The following is a 21,510-nucleotide window of genomic DNA, read 5'->3' as shown; positions in this document are numbered from 1 at the left end:
GCAAAGCGAAAACCGCAGACGCGGCGGACAGAGCAGAGCAAAGCGAAAACCGCAGACGCGGCGGACAGAGCAGAGCAAAGCGAAAACCGCAGACGCGGCGGACAGAGCAGAGCAAAGCGAAAACCGCAGACGCGGCGGACAGAGCAGAGCAAAGCGAAAACCGCAGACGCGGCGGACAGAGCAGAGCAAAGCGAAAACCGCAGACGCGGCAGACAGAGCAGAGCAAAGCAAAAACCGCAGACGCGGCAGACAGAGCAGAGCAAAGCGAAAACCGCAGACGCGGCAGACAGAGCAGAGCAAAGCGAAAACCGCAGACGCGGCAGACAGAGCAGAGCAAAGCGAAAACCGCAGACGCGGCAGACAGAGCAGAGCAAAGCGAAAACCGCAGACGCGGTGGACAGGGCCGAGCAAAGCGAAACCGCAGACGCGGTGGACAGAGCTAAGCAAAGCTAAAACCACAGACGCGGCAGACTGAGCAGAGCAAAGCGAAAACCGCAGACGCGGCGGACAGAGCAGAGCAAAGCGAAAACCGCAGACGCGGCAGACAGAGCTGAGCAAAGCGAAAACCGCAGACGCGGCGGACAGAGCTGAGCAAAGCGAAAACCGCAGACGCAGCGGACAGAGCTGAGCAAAGCGAAAATCGCAGACGCGGCGGACAGAGCTGAGCAAAGCGAAAACCGCAGACGCGGCGGACAGAGCTGAGCAAAGCGAAAACCGCAGACGCGGTGGACAAGGCTCTGTTCACATAGAACAGACTAGAAGAGAAAGGCAGAACCAGATACCCACAGGGTACTTGCAGAGAAGTAGCGAGTGGACCACAAACTCACAAACGGAAGTACAGTGACAATGAGCAGGAGTTAGGTACGAGTACAGACTCTGCAGAAAAAGGAAAGGAACGGACATAGAGAAAAAACAGGTAAAAGATAGGAGAGTTCAGACTGGAACTGGGTGTACGGAGGAGACCGACACTGCAGCGGAATACAGGAGCGGGTCTGGGAATACGGCCCCCAGAGAGGCGGGACGAACAGGCAAGGAGCGTGTTCAGACTGGCCTGGAAATACAGCCTCCAGGAAGGCGGAATGAACAGGCAAGGAACGAGTACAGACTGCAGGTTAAGGTACACAGATAGGACACAGTACAGACATGGAAACAGATACTGCAAGACTGGTAACATAGACAGGACCTGGCATATCAAAGACAAAAGCCAACTGACAGGGCAAGATGCTCAGGCATCAGTTAATTGGGGCAGCTGGTTTAAATACCAGGTGATAGACAGCAATAGGCTGAGGACGCACAAGGGGTGTGCCTGCAGCAGGTACAAAAAGCAGGAAGTGATCGGGCGCCGCCCTTAAGCAGCAGACACAGAAGCAAACAGACAGCATGGAGGGAAGCCAGAGAGACACCCTGGACTGGAGATCAAGTGCGCGCTCTTGCACAGTGGGAGATGGACCACTATGCAAGGACGCCGCCAGGTATGTAACACAGGTAGTTATCTATATTCATGAGCTCTGTATAACCCCACCCCCACCACTGATTGGGAGTTTTCTGACTATGCACAGGGTACACACACAGAAAGCTGCCAATCAGTGTTGTTAGCTGGGTTATACAGAGCTCAGCATTCAGAGAACTGGTAAATTTGTAGCAGAGAAAACTGTGATTTTGTCAAAATTATACCATGCAATCCAATGAATAGTACATGCTTGGTAGAAGGGTCTCTGCCCCTATATCATGCTGCTCTCATATAGGGTACCATAAAACTGCTGCCAGATTCCCTTTGAAAAGGTGTCAGCATTTTCCATGTCTTGTGGTAAATTTCGGCAGAACTGAACCTGGACATTACACAATGATAAGAACATTTCACCATGATTTTGGAACAGATAACTCTGACCACTTTGTATTGGTAAACTGCCTATAACAACTATAATCATCTGCTCAAATATAAAACTTTTTTGTAATTTTTTATTATAAAGGTAGATTTGGAATCATTTTGGTGACTTTATCCCTGGATTACATGTGGAGGTATAAAACATGCACAATAACGTTCCCTATAATTACTAGTTACATTTCTCTTTTTACCTGAGCCTCCCACGTCTTCTTTCTTCTGGCTATTGGCCTGGATTGATGGTGTCTTTCCTTCCTCTGAACAGTCCAGGCTGATTCCTCTGTTCTTCGGTAATTTTCTCTGGACAATGATGTCTTCATCTGCTTGCGCCATCTCTGGGGTGGGAGACATCTTCCGTCCTGAGTCTGGTTTCTTCCTCTTTTCTCCCTTCCTTTGGGGCTTTTTGATAGAAGGCTTCTCATCAGCCGATGAGCCCAAATGTCTTCTGTTCTTCAATCCTTCACTCTGGGCAATGACGTCCTCATCCACTCGCTCCATCTCTGGGGTGGGAGACATCTTTCGTCCCGAGTCTTTTTTTTTTACCCTTTCTTCCTCTCCATTTGGATTTTTTGATTGAAGACTCCTCATCAGCCGATGAGTCCAAGTGTCTTCTTTTTCTCTCTCTCTTCTTCCCTACTATCTCCTCTTTTTCCATATCATAGATTTTCTCACAGTCCGCAGACAACCTCTTCACTATCACCAGTCAACTCCAACTGTCACTTTCCTCAACTGTCAACTGAGCGCACAGGCACCTGGATGGAACTGGTCATGTGATCAGTAACTGAACAATAAGATTCCAAGGTATATGCTACAGTATAAGTATGGGAATCTATCAGTTTGATATAAGGGTTGTAATAAAATTAAATCTGTTTTTGTTCTACTGTTTTAGTTAGTTGAAACTTTATCTTTTCCATTTCCATCACTTCAGTATTATCTCACAGATAATTTTAGGATTTTAGGGCCCATTTTAACAATATGCTGTATTATTTATCCACATCAATGAACTACATACCTGACCATTGTACTTACTGAGAAACAGTTGAGATCTCTATATTATTTGTATCGAGTGGCTACAAACAAAGCAAACAAGATGAATTTCTCATCCACTGCTGTACTCAGCATAAGCAGCGGCTGAAATGACAAATGTTTGTTTTGATTGCTGTCTATGCAGAGCGCAGAAGTCTATGACAAACTCATTTTGACTTCAGTGCTATGTATAAGCAGTGACCAAGATGACAGAAAATGAGCAATAAATTATTGAAGGTAGCTCTACTCATGTGCAGTGCATATAAGCAGTGTTCATTCATTCTCTACTCATTTTCTGTTGTCCCAGTCTCTGTCTACGTAGAGGGAACCACTTGAGATGAGTTTGCCATAGGCTGTTGTGCTCTGCTTAGGCAGAGACTTATATGAGAAAGCTCACTTCATTATACTAAGCTTTGTAATTTCCATCTTTGCTTATGTAGACCAGCAGCCACAGGCAAACTCATCTCCCCTTCTGCGTTCTGCATAAATAGCGTTGGGTGGGCATTCGCTTTGCTACTCAACACGGTCTTCATTTATTACATAGAGCTGCTTTTATAGTTTTACATTTTTACTAACCCGAACTAGTGTTACAAGCAGGTCAAGAGACTGGTTTAGGATTAAGCTAATGGTTAGGGCTAGGAATAGGGCTAAGGTAAGAACATTGTTCTATAAAAAATGTATTAAGAAAATAGAAAGCATACAAATAAAATAATGTATTGCGTTTTATATTTTTAAAATTCGAGAGATGACTTCAGCAAAAAACAGAAAAAAAATTAAGAAATGAAATTGCAAAGTATAATTACATCAGTATTTTCCTTAAATTACAATACACGTGCAATACTGGGCTTTTGGAAAGGACTCACGGAGTGCTATTGGTTCACGGGTTAGGGGGCATATACTTGTCTTGTCCTGGGTGCTCGCAACCCATGCTGTGACAGTGAGCTATCAGCAGAGTGCACAGCAACCAGAAAGTTTTTTAATTTACTTTTTTTTTCTGCATTTTTTCATCTGTAGCCTAAAAGACAACAGGTAAATATTAAATGCACTACAAACATCAGGCTTTTTTATTGTGTGATAGCTCACTGTAGGTGTGTTTTTGAACAAGCCCTAATGAGTATGAATATGCATATGATGATATGGTATGTGTTATTGTTTTTTTTCATGTATGGTATAGTTGTATGTATATTGTGGGCTATTTGGGACTCACACTGTATATATGGAGGCTATGTGGGGTTCACACTGTATATATGGAGGCTATGTAGGGCTCACACTGTATAGATGGAGGCTATGTGGGGCTCACACTGTATATATGAAGGTTATGTGGGGCTCATACTGTATATAGGAGCCCATGTGGAGGCTCATACTGTATATAGGGGGCTATGTTGGGGCTCAATCTGTATATACAGAGGCTATGTGGGGCTCATGCTATATATAGGAAGCTATGTGGGGGCACATATTAGATTAGGAGGCTATGTGAGGGCTCATACTGAATGAAGGAGGTTATGTGGGGGTTCATACTGTATGTAGGAGGCTATGTGGGGGCTTATACTGTGTATAGGAGGCTATGTGGTTCTCATGCGGTATATAGGAGGCTATGGGGGGCTTATGCTGTATATATGAGGCTATTTGGGGCTCATGCTGTAAATAGGAGGCAATATATATGGGACACACTGTATATGCAGGCTATGTGGGGCTCACACTGTAAATATGGAGGCTGTGTGGGGGTTCGTACTGTATATGGGAGGTTATGTGGGGGCTCATACTGAATGTGGGAGGCTATTTGGGGGCTCAGACTGAATGTAGGAGGCTATGTGGGGGTTCATACTGTAAATAGGAGGCTATATGGGGGCTCATACTGTATATAGGAGGCTATGTGAGGGCTCATATTGTTTATAGAGAGGCTATATGGGGCTCATACTATATATAGGGGGCTGCTATGTTGGAGCTCATATTGTATATAGGAGATAACCGGGGCTCATACTATATAGGGTGGTCCAAAAGTAGGTGCACAGAAAGTGTAATAAGGTTATGAAGGGGGAGGTTTATCAAACATGGTGTTAAGTGAAACTGGCTCAGTTGCCCTTAGCAACCAATCAGATTCCACTTTTCATTCCTCACAGGCAAAGTTTATAGTAGAAAACCAAAAAGTGTCAGTGATTTGAAAAATTACATAAGAGATGCATTTCAAGAAATTAATACCCATTGCTCTGGCTCTGGCCTGCCCTCGACGTGGCTCCGGCCTGCACTCGCTCTGGCTCTGGCCTGCCCTCGCTTTGGCTCCGACCTGCTGTCGCTCTGGCCTGCCCTCGCCTTGGCTCCGGCCTGCTCTCGCTCTGGCCTGCCCTCGCCTTGGCTCCAGCCTGCTCTCGCTCTGGCTCTGGCCTGCCTTTGCCTTGTCTCCAGCCTGCTCTCACTCTGGCTCTGGCCTGCCTTTGCCTTTGCTCCGGCCTGCTCTCGCTCTGGCTCTGGCCTGCTCTCGCTCTGGCTCTAGCCTGCCTTCGCCTTGGCTCCGGGCTGCTCTCGCTCTGGCCTGCTCTCGCTTTGGCTCTGGTCTGCCCTTGCCTTGGCTCCGGCCTGCTCTCGCTCTGGCCTACTCTTGCTCTGGCCTACCCTGGCTCTGCCTCTGGCCTGCCCTCGCCCTGGCTACGGCCTGCTCTCGCCTTGGCTCCAGCCTGCTCTCGCTCTAGCTCCGTCCTGCCCTCGCCCTGGCTCCACTATGCCACAGCTCGGGCTCCGGCCTGCCCTCGCCTTGGCTACGTCCTGCTCTCTTCCTGGCTCTGAACTGCTCTCGCTCTGGCCTGCCCTCGCCCTGGCTCCGGGCTGCTCTCTCTCTGGCTCTGGCCTGCCCTTGCCCTGGCTCCGGCCTACTCTCGCTCTGGCTCTTGCCTCGCCCGGTCTCCGGCCTGCTCTCGCCCTGGTTCCGGCCTGCCCTTGCCTTGGCTCTGGCCTTCTCTATATCTGGCTCCGGCCTGCCCTTGCCTTGGCTCTGGCCTACCCTTGCTCTGGCTACGGCCTGCCCTCGCCCTGACTCCGGCCTGCCCTTGCTCTGGGTCCGGCCAGCCCTCGCATTGGCTCCGGCCTGCTCTCGCCCTGCATCCGACCTGATCTCGCTCTGGCCTGCCCTCGCCCTGGTTCCGGCCTGCTCTCTCTCTGGCTCGGCCTGCCCATGCCTTGGCTCCGGCCTGCTCTCTCTCTGGCTCTGGCCTGCCCTTGCCTTAGCTCCGGCCTTCTCTTGCTCTGACCTGCCCTCGCCCTGGCTCTGGCCTACCCTCGCCTTGGCTCTGGCCTGCTCTCGCTCTGGCTCCTGCCTGCCCTCGCCTTGGCTCCGGCCTGCCCTTGCTCTGGCTCCGGCCAGCCCTCGCATTGGCTCCGGCCTGCTCTCGCCCTGGCTCCGACCTGCTCTCTCTCTGGCTCTGGCCTGCGCTTGCCTTGGCTCTGGCCTGCTCTCGCTCTGTCCTGCCCTCGCCTTGGCTCCGGCCTGCTCTCTCTCTGGCATGCCCTTGCCCTGGCTTCGGCCTACTCTCGCTCTGGCTCTGGCCTGCTCTCGCTCTGGCCTCGCCATGTCTCCGGCCTCCTCTCACCCTGGTTCCGGCCTGCCCTTGCCTTGGCTCTGGCCTTCTCTTGCTCTGGCCTGCCCTTGCCTTGGCTCTAGCCTACTCTCGCTCTGGCCTGCCCTCGCCCTGGCTCCGGCCTGCTCTCGCTCTGGCCTGCTCTTGCTCTGGCTCTGGTTTGCTCTCGCGTTTTTGCGTTTTATATTTTTAAAATTCGAGAGATGACTTCAGCAAAAAACAGAAAAAAAATTAAGAAATGAAATTGCAAAGTATAATTACATCAGTATTTTCCTTAAATTACAATACACGTGCAATACTGGGCTTTTGGAAAGGACTCACGGAGTGCTATTGGTTCACGGGTTAGGGGGCATATACTTGTCTTGTCCTGGGTGCTCGCAACCCATGCTGTGACAGTGAGCTATCAGCAGAGTGCACAGCAACCAGAAAGTTTTTTAATTTACTTTTTTTTTCTGCATTTTTTCATCTGTAGCCTAAAAGACAACAGGTAAATATTAAATGCACTACAAACATCAGGCTTTTTTATTGTGTGATAGCTCACTGTAGGTGTGTTTTTGAACAAGCCCTAATGAGTATGAATATGCATATGATGATATGGTATGTGTTATTGTTTTTTTTCATGTATGGTATAGTTGTATGTATATTGTGGGCTATTTGGGACTCACACTGTATATATGGAGGCTATGTGGGGTTCACACTGTATATATGGAGGCTATGTAGGGCTCACACTGTATAGATGGAGGCTATGTGGGGCTCACACTGTATATATGAAGGTTATGTGGGGCTCATACTGTATATAGGAGCCCATGTGGAGGCTCATACTGTATATAGGGGGCTATGTTGGGGCTCAATCTGTATATACAGAGGCTATGTGGGGCTCATGCTATATATAGGAAGCTATGTGGGGGCACATATTAGATTAGGAGGCTATGTGAGGGCTCATACTGAATGAAGGAGGTTATGTGGGGGTTCATACTGTATGTAGGAGGCTATGTGGGGGCTTATACTGTGTATAGGAGGCTATGTGGTTCTCATGCGGTATATAGGAGGCTATGGGGGGCTTATGCTGTATATATGAGGCTATTTGGGGCTCATGCTGTAAATAGGAGGCAATATATATGGGACACACTGTATATGCAGGCTATGTGGGGCTCACACTGTAAATATGGAGGCTGTGTGGGGGTTCGTACTGTATATGGGAGGTTATGTGGGGGCTCATACTGAATGTGGGAGGCTATTTGGGGGCTCAGACTGAATGTAGGAGGCTATGTGGGGGTTCATACTGTAAATAGGAGGCTATATGGGGGCTCATACTGTATATAGGAGGCTATGTGAGGGCTCATATTGTTTATAGAGAGGCTATATGGGGCTCATACTATATATAGGGGGCTGCTATGTTGGAGCTCATATTGTATATAGGAGATAACCGGGGCTCATACTATATAGGGTGGTCCAAAAGTAGGTGCACAGAAAGTGTAATAAGGTTATGAAGGGGGAGGTTTATCAAACATGGTGTTAAGTGAAACTGGCTCAGTTGCCCTTAGCAACCAATCAGATTCCACTTTTCATTCCTCACAGGCAAAGTTTATAGTAGAAAACCAAAAAGTGTCAGTGATTTGAAAAATTACATAAGAGATGCATTTCAAGAAATTAATACCCATTGCTCTGGCTCTGGCCTGCCCTCGACGTGGCTCCGGCCTGCACTCGCTCTGGCTCTGGCCTGCCCTCGCTTTGGCTCCGACCTGCTGTCGCTCTGGCCTGCCCTCGCCTTGGCTCCGGCCTGCTCTCGCTCTGGCCTGCCCTCGCCTTGGCTCCAGCCTGCTCTCGCTCTGGCTCTGGCCTGCCTTTGCCTTGTCTCCAGCCTGCTCTCACTCTGGCTCTGGCCTGCCTTTGCCTTTGCTCCGGCCTGCTCTCGCTCTGGCTCTGGCCTGCTCTCGCTCTGGCTCTAGCCTGCCTTCGCCTTGGCTCCGGGCTGCTCTCGCTCTGGCCTGCTCTCGCTTTGGCTCTGGTCTGCCCTTGCCTTGGCTCCGGCCTGCTCTCGCTCTGGCCTACTCTTGCTCTGGCCTACCCTGGCTCTGCCTCTGGCCTGCCCTCGCCCTGGCTACGGCCTGCTCTCGCCTTGGCTCCAGCCTGCTCTCGCTCTAGCTCCGTCCTGCCCTCGCCCTGGCTCCACTATGCCACAGCTCGGGCTCCGGCCTGCCCTCGCCTTGGCTACGTCCTGCTCTCTTCCTGGCTCTGAACTGCTCTCGCTCTGGCCTGCCCTCGCCCTGGCTCCGGGCTGCTCTCTCTCTGGCTCTGGCCTGCCCTTGCCCTGGCTCCGGCCTACTCTCGCTCTGGCTCTTGCCTCGCCCGGTCTCCGGCCTGCTCTCGCCCTGGTTCCGGCCTGCCCTTGCCTTGGCTCTGGCCTTCTCTATATCTGGCTCCGGCCTGCCCTTGCCTTGGCTCTGGCCTACCCTTGCTCTGGCTACGGCCTGCCCTCGCCCTGACTCCGGCCTGCCCTTGCTCTGGGTCCGGCCAGCCCTCGCATTGGCTCCGGCCTGCTCTCGCCCTGCATCCGACCTGATCTCGCTCTGGCCTGCCCTCGCCCTGGTTCCGGCCTGCTCTCTCTCTGGCTCGGCCTGCCCATGCCTTGGCTCCGGCCTGCTCTCTCTCTGGCTCTGGCCTGCCCTTGCCTTAGCTCCGGCCTTCTCTTGCTCTGACCTGCCCTCGCCCTGGCTCTGGCCTACCCTCGCCTTGGCTCTGGCCTGCTCTCGCTCTGGCTCCTGCCTGCCCTCGCCTTGGCTCCGGCCTGCCCTTGCTCTGGCTCCGGCCAGCCCTCGCATTGGCTCCGGCCTGCTCTCGCCCTGGCTCCGACCTGCTCTCTCTCTGGCTCTGGCCTGCGCTTGCCTTGGCTCTGGCCTGCTCTCGCTCTGTCCTGCCCTCGCCTTGGCTCCGGCCTGCTCTCTCTCTGGCATGCCCTTGCCCTGGCTTCGGCCTACTCTCGCTCTGGCTCTGGCCTGCTCTCGCTCTGGCCTCGCCATGTCTCCGGCCTCCTCTCACCCTGGTTCCGGCCTGCCCTTGCCTTGGCTCTGGCCTTCTCTTGCTCTGGCCTGCCCTTGCCTTGGCTCTAGCCTACTCTCGCTCTGGCCTGCCCTCGCCCTGGCTCCGGCCTGCTCTCGCTCTGGCCTGCTCTTGCTCTGGCTCTGGTTTGCTCTCGCTCTGGCGTGCCCTCGCTTTGGCTACGGCCTGCTCTCGCTCTGACTCTGGCTTGCCCTCACTCTGGCTCCAGCCTGCTCTGGATCTTTCTCTGGCCTGCCCTCGCCTTGGCTCCGGCCTGCTCTCGCTCTGGCTTTGGCCTGCCCTCATCTTGGCTGCGGCCGGCTCTCGCCTTGCTCCGGCCTGCTCTTGCTCTGGCTCCAGCCTGCCCTCGTCCTGGCTCCGGCCTGCCCTTACTCTGGCTCCGGCCAGCCCTCGAGGACCTTGGCTCCGGCCAGCTCTTGCTTTGGCTCTGGCCTGCCCTCGCCCTGGCTCCGGACTGCTCTTGCTCTGGCCTGCCCTCGTCTTGACTCAGGCCTGCTCTCGCTCTGGTTCTAGCCTGCCTTCGCCTTGGCTCCGGCCTGCCCTCGCTCTGGCTCAAGCCTGCTCTACCTCTGGCTGTGGCCTGCCCTTTTCTTGGCTCCGGACTGCTCTCGCTCTGGCCTGCTTTTGCTCTGGCTCTGGCCTGCCATCGACTTGGCTCCGGCCTGCACTCGCTCTGGCTCTGGCCTGCCCTCGCTTTGGCTCCGACCTGCTCTCGCTCTGGCCTGCCCTCGCCTTGGCTCCGGCCTGCTTTCGCTCTGGCCTGCCTTCGCCTTGGCTCCGGCCTGCTCTCGCTCTGGCCTGCCTTTGCCTTGTCTCCGGCCTGCTATCACTCTGGCTCTGGCCTGCCTTTGCCTTTGCTCCGGCCTGCTCTCGCTCTGGCTCTGGCCTGCTCTCGCTCTGGCTCTAGCCTGCCTTTGCCTTGGCTCCGGGCTGCTCTCGCTTTGGCCTGCTCTCGCTTTGGCTCTGGTCTGCCCTTGCCTTGGCTACGGCCTGCTCTTGCCTTGGCTCCAGCCTGCTCCCGCTCTAGCTCCGTCCTGCCCTCGCCCTGGCTCCACTATACCACAGCTCGGGCTCCGGCCTGCCCTCGCCTTGGCTACGTCCTGCTCTCTCCCTGGCTCTGAACTGCTCTCGCTCTTGCTCTGGCCTGCCCTCGCCCTGGCTCCGGCCTGCTCTCTCTCTGGCTCTGGCCTGCCCTTGCCCTGGCTCCGGCCTGCTCTCTCTCTGGCTCTGGCTTGCCCAGGCTTCAGTCTACTCTCGCTCTGGCCTGCTCTCGCTCTGGCCTCGCCCTGTCTCCGGCCTCCTCTCACCCTGGTTCCGGCCTGCCCTTGCCTTGGCTCTGGCCTTCTCTTGCTCTGGCTCTGGCCTGCCCTTGCCTTGGCTCTGGCCTACTCTCGCTCTGGCTCTGGCCTGCCCTCGCCCTGGCTCTGGCCTGCTCTCGCTCTGGCCTGCTCTCGCTCTGGCGTGCACTCGCTTTGGCTCCGGCCTGCTCTCGCTCTGACTCTGGCCTGCCCTCGCCCTGGCTCCAGCCTGCTCTGGATCTTTCTCTGGCCTGCCCTCGCCTTGGCTCCGGCCTGCTCTCGCTCTGGCTTTGGCCTGCCCTCACCTTGGCTCCGGCCTGCTCTCGCCTTGGCTCCGGCCTGCTCTTGCTCTGGCTCCAGACTGCCCTCACTCTGGCTCCGGCCAGCCCTCGAGGGCCTTGACTCCGGCCTGCTCTTGCTTTGGCTCTGGCCTGCCCTCGCCCTGGCTCCGGACTGCTCTTGTTCTGGCCTGCCCTCGCCTTGGCTCCGGCCTGCCCTCACTCTGGCTCAAGCCTGCTCTACCTCTGGCTTTGGCCTGCCCTTTCCTTGGCTACGAACTGCTCTCGCTCTGGCTCTGGCCTGCTTTTGCTCTGGCTCTGACCTGCCCTCGACTTGGCTCCGGCCTGCACTCGCTCTGGCCTGCCCTCGCTTTGGCTCCGACCTGCTCTCGCTCAGGCCTGCCCTCTCGCCTTGGCTTCAGCCTGCTCTCGCTCTGACCTGCCCTCGCCTTGACTCCGGCCTGCTCTCGCTCTGGCTCTGGCCTGCCTTTGCCTTGTCTCCGGCCTGCTCTCACTCTGGCTCTGGCCTGCCTTTGCCTTTGCTCCGGCCTGCTCTCGCTCTGGCCTGCTATCGCTCTGGCTCTAGCCTGCCTTTGCCTTGGCTCTGGGCTGCTCTCGCTCTGGCTCTGGCCTGCTCTCGCTTTGGCTCAGGCCTGCCCTCGCCCTGATTCCAGCCTGCCCTTGCTCTAGCTACGGCAAGCCCTTGCATTGGATCCGGCCTGCTCTCTCTCTGGCTCTGGCCTGCCCATGCCTTGGCTCCGGCCTGCCCTTGCCTTAGCTCCGGCCGGCTCTCGCTCTGACTCTGGCCTGCCCTCGCCTTGGCTCCGGGCTGCTCTTGCTCTGGCTCTGGCCTGCCCTGGCTCTGCCTCTGGCCTGCCCTCGCCTTGGCTCCGGCCAGCTCTCACCTTGGCTCCGGCCTGCTCTCGCTCTAGTTCCGGACAGCCCTTGCCCTGGCTCCGGCCTGCCCTCGCCTTAGCTCCGGCCTGCTCTTGCCCTGGCTCCGGTCGGCTCTCGCTTTGGCTCTGGCCCGCCCTCGCCCTGCCTCCGGCCTGCTCTTTCTCTGGCTCTGGCCTGCCCTCACCCTGGCTCCGGCATACTCTCACTCTGGCTGTGGCCTGCCCTTGCTCTGGCCTGCCCTCGCCCTGATTCCGGCCTGCCCTTGCTCTAGCTACGGCCAGCCCTTGCATTGGATCCGGCCTGCTCTCTCTCTGGCTCTGGCCTGCCCATGCCTTGGCTCTGGCCTGCCCTTGCCTTAGCTCCGGCTGGCTCTCGCTCTGACTCTGGCCTGCCCTCGCCCTGGCTCCGGCCTGCCCTCGTCCTTACTCAGGCCTGCTCTCGCTCTGGCCTACCCTCGCCTCGGCATCGGCCTGCTCTTGCCTTGGCTCCGGCCTGCTCTCGCTCAGGCTCCAGCCTGCCCTTGCCCTGACTCCGGCCTGCCCTTGCTCAGGCCAGCCCTCGTATTAGCTCCGGCCTGCTCTAGCCCAGGCTCCGACCTGCTCTCGCTCTGGCCTGCCCTCGCTCTGGCTCCGGCCTGGGCTCTTTCTGGCTCTCGCCTGCCCATGCCTTGGCACCGGCCTGCTCTTCCTCTGGCTCTGGCCTGCCCTCGTCTTGACTCTGGCCTGATCTCGCTCTTGTTCTGGCCTGCCTTCGCCTTGGCTCCGACCTGCTCTTGCTCTGGCTCAGGCCTGCTCTCGCTCTGGCTCTGGCCTGCCCTCGCCTTGGCTCCGACCTGCTCTTGCTCTGGCCTGCCCTCGCCTTGGCTCCGGCCTGCTCTCGCTCTAGTTCCGGACTGCCTTTGCCCCGGCTCCGGCCTGCCATCGCTCTGGCTCCGGCCTGTCCTCGCCTTATCTCCGGCCTGCTCTCGCCCTGGCTCCGGCTTCCTCTCGCTTTGGCTCTGGCCCGCCCTCGCCCTGGCTCTGGACTGCTCTCTCTCTGGCTCTGGCCTGTCCTCGTCCTGGCTCCGGCATACTCTCACTCTGGCTGTGGCCTGCTCTCGCTCTGGCCTCGCCCTCTCTCGGGCCTGATATAGCCCTTGTTCCGGCCAGCCCTTGCCTTGGCTCCGGCCTTCTCTCGCTCTGGCTCTTGCCTGCCCTTGCCTTGGCTCTGGCCTACTCTCGCTGTGGCTCTGGCCTGCTCTCTCTCTGGCTCTGGCCTGTACTCGCTTTGGCTCTGGCCTGCTGTCGCCCTGGCTCTGGCCTGCTCTCGCTCTGGCACTGGCCTGCCCTCGCTCTGGCCTGCTCTCTCTCTGGCCTGCCCTCGCCCTGGCTCTGGCCTACTCTCGCTCTGGCCTGCTCTCGCTCTGGCCTGCCCTCGCCCTGGCTCCGGCCTGCTCTCTCTCTGGCTCTGGCCTGCCCATGCCTTGGCTCAGGCCTGCTCTTTCTCTGGCTCTGGACGGCCCTCGTCTTGACTCTAGCCTGATCTCGCTCTTGTTCTTGCCTGCCTTCACCTAGGCTCCAGCCTGCTCTCGCTCTTGTTCTGGCTCTGGCCCCGCCCTGTCTCCGGCCTGCTCTCGCCCTGGTTCCGGCCTACCCTTGACTTGACTCTGGCCTTCTATCACTCTGGCTCTGGCCTGCCCTTGCCTTGGCTCTGGCCTACCCTTGCCTTGGCTCCGGCCTGCTCTCGCCTTGGCTCTGGCCTGCTATCGCTCTGGCATGCTCTTGCTCTGGCCTCCCCTCGCCTTGGCTCCGGCCTGCTCTGGCTCTGGCCTGCCCTCGCCTTGGCTACGACCTGCTCTTGCTCTGGCCTGCCCTCGCCTTGGCTCCGGCCTGCTCTCGCTCTGTCTCTGGCCTGCCCTTGCCTTGGCTCCGGCCAGCTCTCACCTTGGCTACGGCCTGCTCTCGCTCTAGTTCCGGACTGCCCTTGCCCTGGCTACGGCCTGCCATCGATCTGGCTCCGGCCTGCCCTCGCCTTAGCTCTGGCCTGCTCTCGCCCTGGCTCCGGCCTGCTCTCGCTTTGGCTCTGGCCCGCCCTCGCCCTGGCTCCGGCCTGCTCTCTCTCTGGCTCTGGCCTGCCCTCGCCCAGGCTCCGGCATACTCTCACTCTGGCTGTGGCCTGCTCTCGCTCTGGCTCTGGCCTCGCCCTGTCTCGGGCCTGCTTTAGCCGTTGTTCCGGCCTGCCCTTGCCCTGGCTCTGGCCTACTCTCGCTCTGGCCCTTGCCTGCCCTTGCCCTGGCTCCGGCCTGCTGTTGCTCTTGTTCTGGCCTGTTCTCGCTCTGGCGTGCCCTCTCCTTGGCTACGACCTGCTCTTGCTCTGGCTCTGGCCTGCCCTCGCCTTGGCTCCGGGCTGCTCTTGCTCTGGCTCTGGCCTGCCCTGGCTCTGCCTCTGGCCTGCCCTCGCCTTGGCTCCGGCCAGCTCTCACCTTGGCTCCGGCCTGCTCTCGCTCTAGTTCCGGACAGCCCTTGCCCTGGCTCCGGCCTGCCATCGCTCTGGCTCCGGCCTGCCCTCACCTTAGCTCCGGCCTGCTCTTGCCTTGGGTCCGGCCGGCTCTCGCTTTGGCTCTTGCCCGCCCTCGCCCTGGCTCCGGCCTGCTCTTTCTCTGGCTCTGGCCTGCCCTCACCCTGGCTCCGGCATACTCTCACTCTGGCTGTGGACTGCTCTCGCTCTGGCCTCGCCCTGTCTCGGGCCTGATCTAGCCCTTGTTCCGTCCTGCCCTTGCCTTGGCTCCGGCCTTCTCTCGCTCTGGCCTGCCCATGCCCCCTGGCCTACTCTCGCTCTGGCTTTTGCCTGCCCTCGCTCCAACCTGCTGTCACCCTGGTTCCGGCCTGATCTTGCCTTGGCTCCGGCCTTCTCTCGCTCTGGCTCTGGCCTGCCGTCGCCGAGCCTCCGGCCTGCTCTCGCTCTGGCCTACCCTCGCCTTGGCTCCGGCCTGCTCTCGCCTTAGCTCCGGCCGGCTCTTGCTCTGGCTCCGGCATGCCCTCGCCCTGACTCCAGCCTGACCTTGCTCTGGCTAAGGCCTGCCCTCGCCCTGATTCCGGCCTGCCCTTGCTCTAGCTACGGCCAGCCCTTGCATTGGATCCGGCCTGCTCTCTCTCTGGCTCTGGCCTGCCCATGCCTTGGCTCTGGCCTGCCCTTGCCTTAGCTCCGGCCGGATCTCGCTCTGACTCTGGCCTGCCCTCGCCTTGGCTCTGGGCTCCTCTTGCTCTGGCCTGCCCTGGCTCTGCCTCTGGCCTGCCCTCGCCTTGGCTCCGGCCAGCTCTCACCTTGGCTCCGGCCTGCTCTCGCTCTACTTCCGGACAGCCCTTGCCCTGGCTCCGGCCTGCCATCGCTCTGGCTCCGGCCTGCCCTCGCCTTAGCTCCGACCTGCTCTTGCCCTGGCTCCGGCCGGCTCTCGCTTTGGCTCTGGCCCGCCCTCGCCCTGCCTCCGGCCTGCTCTTTCTCTGGCTCTGGCCTGCCCTCACCCTGGCTCCGGCATACTCTCACTCTGGCTGTGGCCTGCTCTTGCTCTGGCTCAGGCCTGCCCTCGCCCTGATTCCGGCCTGCCCTTGCTCTAGCTACGGCCAGCCCTTGCATTGGATCCGGCCTGCTCTCTCTCTGGCTCTGGCCTGCCCATGCCTTGGCTCTGGCCTGCCCTTGCCTTAGCTCCGGCCTGCCCTAGCCCTGACTCCGGCCTGACCTTGCTCTGGCTCCGGGCTGCCCTTGCCCTGACTCCGGCCTGCCCTTGCTCAGGCCAGCCCTCGCATTAGCTCCGGCCTGCTCTAGCCCTGGCTCCGACCTGCTCTCGGTCTGGCCTGCCCTCGCTCTGGCTACGGCCTGGGCTCTTTTTGGCTCTCGCCTGCCCATGCCTTGGCACCGGCCTGCTCTTCCTCTGGCTCTGGCCTGCCCTCGTCTTGACTCTGGCCAGATCTCGCTCTTGTTCTGGCCTGCCTTCGCCTTGGCTCCGACCTGCTCTTGCTCTGGCTCAAGCCTGCTCTCGCTCTGGCTCTGGCCTGCCCTCGCTCTGGCTCCGGCCTGCCATCGCTCTGGCTCCGGCCTGCCCTCGCCTTATCTCCGGCCTGCTCTCACCCTGACTCCGGCCTGCTCTCGCTTTGGCTCTGGCCCGCCCTCGCCCTGGCTCCGGACTGCTCTCTCTCTGGCTCTGGCCTGCCCTCGTCCTGGCTCAGGCATACTCTCACTCTGGCTGTGGCCTGCTCTCGCTCTGGCCTCGCCCTCTCTCGGGCCTGATCTAGCCCTTGTTCCGGCCAGCCCTTGCCTTGGCTCCGGCCTTCTCTCGCTCTGGCTCTGGCCTGCCCTTGCCTTGGCTCTGGCCTACTCTCTCTCTGGCTCTGACCTGCACTCGCTTTGGCTCTGGCCTGCTGTCGCCCTGGCTCCGGCCTGCTCTCGCTCTGGCACTGGCCTGCCCTCGCTCTGGCTCCGGCCTGCTCTCTCTCTGGCCTGCCCTCGCCCTGGCTCTGGCCTACTCTCGCTCTGGCCTGCTCTCGCTCTGGCCTGCCCTCGCCCTGGCTCCGGCCTGCTCTCTCTCTGGCTCTGGCCTGCCCATGCCTTGGCTCAGGCCTGCTCTTTCTCTGGCTCTGGACTGCCCTCGTCTTGACTCTAGCCTGATCTCGCTCTTGTTCTGGCCTGCCTTCACCTTGGCTCCAGCCTGCTCTCGCTCTTGTTCTGGCTCTGGCCTCGCCCTGTCTCCGGCCTGCTCTCATCCTGGTTCCGGCCTACCCTTGACTTGACTCTGGCCTTCTATCACTCTGGCTCTGGCCTGCCCTTGCCTTGGCTCTGGCCTACCCTCGCCTTGGCTCCGGCCTGCTCTCGCCTTGGCTCTGGCCTGCTATCGCTCTAGCATGCGCTCGCTCTGGCCTCCCCTCGCCTTGGCTCCGGCCTGCTCTGGCTCTGGCCTGCCCTCGCCTTGGCTACGACCTGCTCTTGCTCTGGCCTGCCCTCGCCTTGGCTCCGGCCTGCTCTCGCTCTGGCCTGCCCTCGCCTTGGCTCCGGCCAGCTCTCACCTTGGATACGGCCTGCTCTCGCTCTAGTTCCGGACTGCCCTTGCCCTGGCTACGGCCTGCCATCGATCTGGCTCCGGCCTGCCCTCGCCTTAGCTCCGACCTGCTCTCGCCCTGGCTCCGGCCTGTTCTCGCTTTGGCTCTGGCCCGCCCTCGCCCTGGCTCCGGCCTGCTCTCTCTCTGGCTCTGGCCTGCCCTCGCCCAGGCTCCGGCATACTCTCACTCTGGCTTTGGCCTGCTCTCGCTCTGGCCTCGCCCTGTCTCGGGCCTGCTTTAGCCGTTGTTCCGGCCTGCCCTTGCCCTGGCTCTGGCCTACTCTCGCTCTGGCCCTTGCCTGCCCTTGCCCTGGCTCCGGCCTGCTGTTGCTCTGGTTCTGGCCTGCTCTCGCTCTGGCGTGCCCTCTCCTTGGCTACGACCTGCTCTTGCTCTGGCTCTGGCCTGCCCTCGCCTTGGCTCCGGGCTGCTCTTGCTCTGGCCTGCCCTGGCTCTGCCTCTGGCCTGCCCTCGCCTTGGCTCCGGCCAGCTCTCACCTTGGCTCCGACCTGCTCTCGCTCTGGCCTGCCCTCGCTCTGGCTCCGGCCTGGGCTCTCTCTGGCTCTCGCCTGCCCATGCCTTGGCACCGGCCTGCTCTTCCTCTGGCTCTGGCCTGCCCTCGTCTTGACTCTGGCCTGATCTCGCTCTTGTTCTGGCCTGCCTTCGCTCCTACCTGCTCTTGCTCTGGCTCTGGCCTGCCCTCGCCTTGGCTCCGACCTGCTCTTGCTCTGGCCTGCCCTCGCCTTGGCTCCGGCCTGCTCTCGCTCTAGTTCCGGACTGCCCTTGCCCTGGCTCCGGCCTGCCATCGCTCTGGCTCCGGCCTGCCCTCGCCTTATCTCCGGCCTGCTCTCGCCCTGGTCTCGCTTTGGCTCTGGCCCGCCCTCGCCCTGGCTCCAGCCTGCTCTCTCTCTGGCTCTGGCCTGCCCTCGTCCTGGCTCCGGCATACTCTCACTCTGGCTGTGGCCAGCTCTCGCTCTGGCCTCGCCCTCTCTCGGGCCTGATCTAGCCCTTGTTCCGGCCAGCCCTTGCCTTGGCTCCGGCCTTCTCTCGCTCTGGCTCTGGCCTGCCCTTGCCTTGGCTCTGGCCTGCTCTCTCTCTGGCTCTGGCCTGCACTCGCTTTGGGTCTCTTTCGCTGTTGCCCTGGCTCCGGCCTGCTCTCGCTCTGGCACTGGCCTGCCCTCGCTCTGGCTCCGGCCTGCTCTCTCTCTGGCCTGCCCTCGCCCTGGCTCTGGCCTACTCTCGCTCTGGCCTGCTCTCGCTCTGGCCTGCTCTCGCCCTGTCTCCGGCCTGCTCTCGCCTTGGCTCCGACCTGCTCTCGCTCTGCTTCCGGCCTGCCCTTGCTCTGGCTCCGGCCTGCCCTTGCATAGGCTCCGGCCTGCTCTCTCTCCCTGGCTCCGACCTGCTCTCGCTCTGGCTCTGGCCTGCCCTCGCCCTGGCTCCGGCCTGCTCTCTCTCTGGCTCTGGCCTGCCCATGCCTTGGCTCAGGCCTGCTCTTCCTCTGGCTCTGGACTGCCCTCGTCTTGACTCTAGCCTGATCTCGCTATTGTTCTGGCCTGCCTTCACCTTGGCTCCAGCCTGCTCTCGCTCTGGCCTCGCCCTGTCTCCGGCCTGCTCTCGCCCTGGTTCCGGCCTCGCCTTGACTTGACTCTGGCCTTCTATCACTCTGGCTCTGGCCTGCCCTTGCCTTGGCTCTGGCCTACCCTTGCCTTGGCTCCGGCCTGCTCTCGCCTTGGCTCCGGCCTGCTCTGGCTCTGGCCTGCTCTCGCTCTGGCCTCCCCTCGCCTTGGCTCCGGCCTGCTCTGGCTCTGGCCTGCCCTCGCCTTGGCTACGACCTGCTCTTGCTCTGGCCTGCCCTCGCCTTGGCTCCGGCCTGCTCTCGCTCTGGCCTGCCCTCGCCTTGGCTCCGGCCAGCTCTCGCTTTGGCTCTGGCCCGCCCTCGCCCTGGCTCCGGCCTGCTCTCTCTCTGGCTCTGGCATACTCTCACTCTGGCTCTGGCCTCGCCCTGTCTCGGGCCTGCTTTAGCCATTGTTCCGGCCTGCCCTTGCCTTGGCTCTGGCCTTCTCTCGCTCTGGCCTGCCCTTGCCTTGGCTCTGGCCAGCTCTCACCTTGGCTACGGCCTGCTCTCGCTCTAGTTCCGGACTGCCCTTGCCCTGGCTACGGCCTGCCATCGCTCTGGCTCCGGCCTGCCCTCGCCTTATCTACGGCCTGCTCTCGCCCTGGCTCCGGCCTGCTCTCACTCTGGCTCTGGCCTCGCCCTGTCTCGGGCCTGCTTTAGCCGTTGTTCCGGCCTGCCCTTGCCTTGGCTCTGGCCTTCTCTCGCTCTGGCCTGCCCTTGCCTTGGCTCTGGCCTACTCTCGCTCTGGCCCTTGCCTGCCCTTGCCTTGGCTCCGGCCTGCTGTTGCTCTGGTTCTGGCCTGCTCTCGCTCTGGCGTGCCCTCTCCTTGGCTCCGGCCTGCTCTCGCTCTGACTCTGGCCTTCCCTCGCCCTGACTCCGGCCTGCTCTTGCTCTGGCTCTGGCCTGCCCTCGTCTTGACTCCGGCCTGTTCTCGCCCTTGTTCCGGCCTGCCCATGCCTTGGCTCCGGCCTTCTCTCGCTCTGGCTCTGGCCGGCCCTTGCCTTGGCTCTGGCCTACTCTCGCTCTGGCTCTTGCCTGCCCTCGCCCTGGCTCCGGCCTGTTCTCGCTCTGGCATGCCCTCGCCTTGGCTCCGGCCTGCCCTCGCCCTGACTACGGCCTGCCCTTGCTCTGGCTCCGGCCTGCCCTCGCATTGGCTCCGGCCTGCTCTCGCCCTGGCTCCGACCTGCTCTCGCTCTGGCCTGCCCTCACCCTGGCTCCGGCCTGCTCTCTCTCTGGCTCTGGCCTGCCCATGCCTTGGCTCAGGCCTGCTCTTCCTCTGGCTCTGGACTGCCCTCGTCTTGACTCTAGCCTGATCTCGCTCTTGTTCTGGCCTGCCTTCACCTTGGCTCCAGCCTGCTCTCGCTCTTGCTCTGGCCACGCCCTGTCTCCGGGATGCTCTCGCCCTGGTTCCGGCCTCCCCTTGACTTGACTCTGGCCTTCTATCACTCTGGCTCTGGCCTGCCCTTGCCTTGGCTCTGGCCTACCCTTGCCTTGGCTCCGGCCTGCTCTCGCCTTGGCTCTGGCCTGCTCTCGCTCTGGCCTCCCCTCGCCTTGGCTCCGGCCTGCTCTGGCTCTGGCCTGCCCTCGCCTTGGCTACGACCTGCTCTTGCTCTGGCCTGCCCTCGCCTTGGTTCCGGCCTGCTCTCGCTCTGGCCTGCCCTCGCCTTGGCTCCGGCCAGCTCTCACCTTGGCTACGGCCTGCTCTCGCTCTAGTTCCGGACTGCCCTTGCCCTGGCTACGGCCTGCCATCGCTCTGGCTCCGGCCTGCCCTCGCCTTATCTACGGCCTGCTCTCGCCCTGGCTCCGGCCTGCTCTCACTCTGGCTCTGGCCTCGCCCTGTCTCGGGCCTGCTTTAGCCGTTGTTCCGGCCTGCCCTTGCCTTGGCTCTGGCCTTCTCTCGCTCTGGCCTGCCCTTGCCTTGGCTCTGGCCTACTCTCGCTCTGGCCCTTGCCTGCCCTTGCCTTGGCTCCGGCCTGCTGTTGCTCTGGTTCTGGCCTGCTCTCGCTCTGGCGTGCCCTCTCCTTGGCTCCGGCCTGCTCTCGCTCTGACTCTGGCCTTCCCTCGCCCTGACTCCGGCCTGCTCTTGCTCTGGCTCTGGCCTGCCCTCGTCTTGACTCCGGCCTCTTCTCGCCCTTTTTCCGGCCTGCCCTTGCCTTGGCTCCGGCCTTCTCTCGCTCTGGCCGGCCCTTGCCTTGGCTCTGGCCTACTCTCGCTCTGGCCTGCCCTCGCCCTGACTACGGCCTGCTCTTGCTCTGGCTCCGGCCTGCCCTCGCATTGGCTCCGGCCTGCTCTCGCCCTGGCTCCGACCTGCTCTCGATCTGGCTCTGGCCTGCCCTCGCCCTGGTTCCGGCCTGCTCTCTCTCTGGCCTGCCCATGCCTTGGCTCCGGCCTGCTCTTCCTCTGGCTCTGGACTGCAATCGTCTTGACTCTAGCCTGATCTCGCTCTTGTTCTGGCCTGCCTTCACCTTGGCTCCAGCCTGCTCTCGCTCTTGTTCTGGCTCTGGCCTCACCCTGTTTCCGGCCTGCTCCTGCCCTGGTTCCGGCCTGCCCTTGCCTTGACTCTGGCCTTCTATCACTCTCGCTCTGGCCTGCTCTCGCTCTGGCCTCCCCTCGCCTTGGCTCCGGCCTGCTCTGGCTTTGGCCTGCCCTCGCCTTGGCTCCGACCTGCTCTTGCTCTGGACTGCCCTCGCCTTGGCTCCGGCCTGCTCTCGCTTTGGCTCTGGCCCGCCCTCGCCCGGGCTCCGGCCTGCTCTCTCTCTGGCTCTGGCCTGCCCTCGCCCAGACTCCGGCATACTCTCACTCTGGCTGTGGCCTGCTCT

The sequence above is a fragment of the Phyllobates terribilis genome, unplaced genomic scaffold, assembly GCF_046119375.1.
Source record: "Phyllobates terribilis strain yellow unplaced genomic scaffold, ASM4611937v1 Scaffold_55__1_contigs__length_8800988, whole genome shotgun sequence".
Lineage (NCBI taxonomy): Eukaryota > Metazoa > Chordata > Amphibia > Anura > Dendrobatidae > Phyllobates > Phyllobates terribilis.
The sequence above is the reverse complement of the archived record's forward strand: the minus strand, read 5'-3'. Positions refer to the sequence as shown.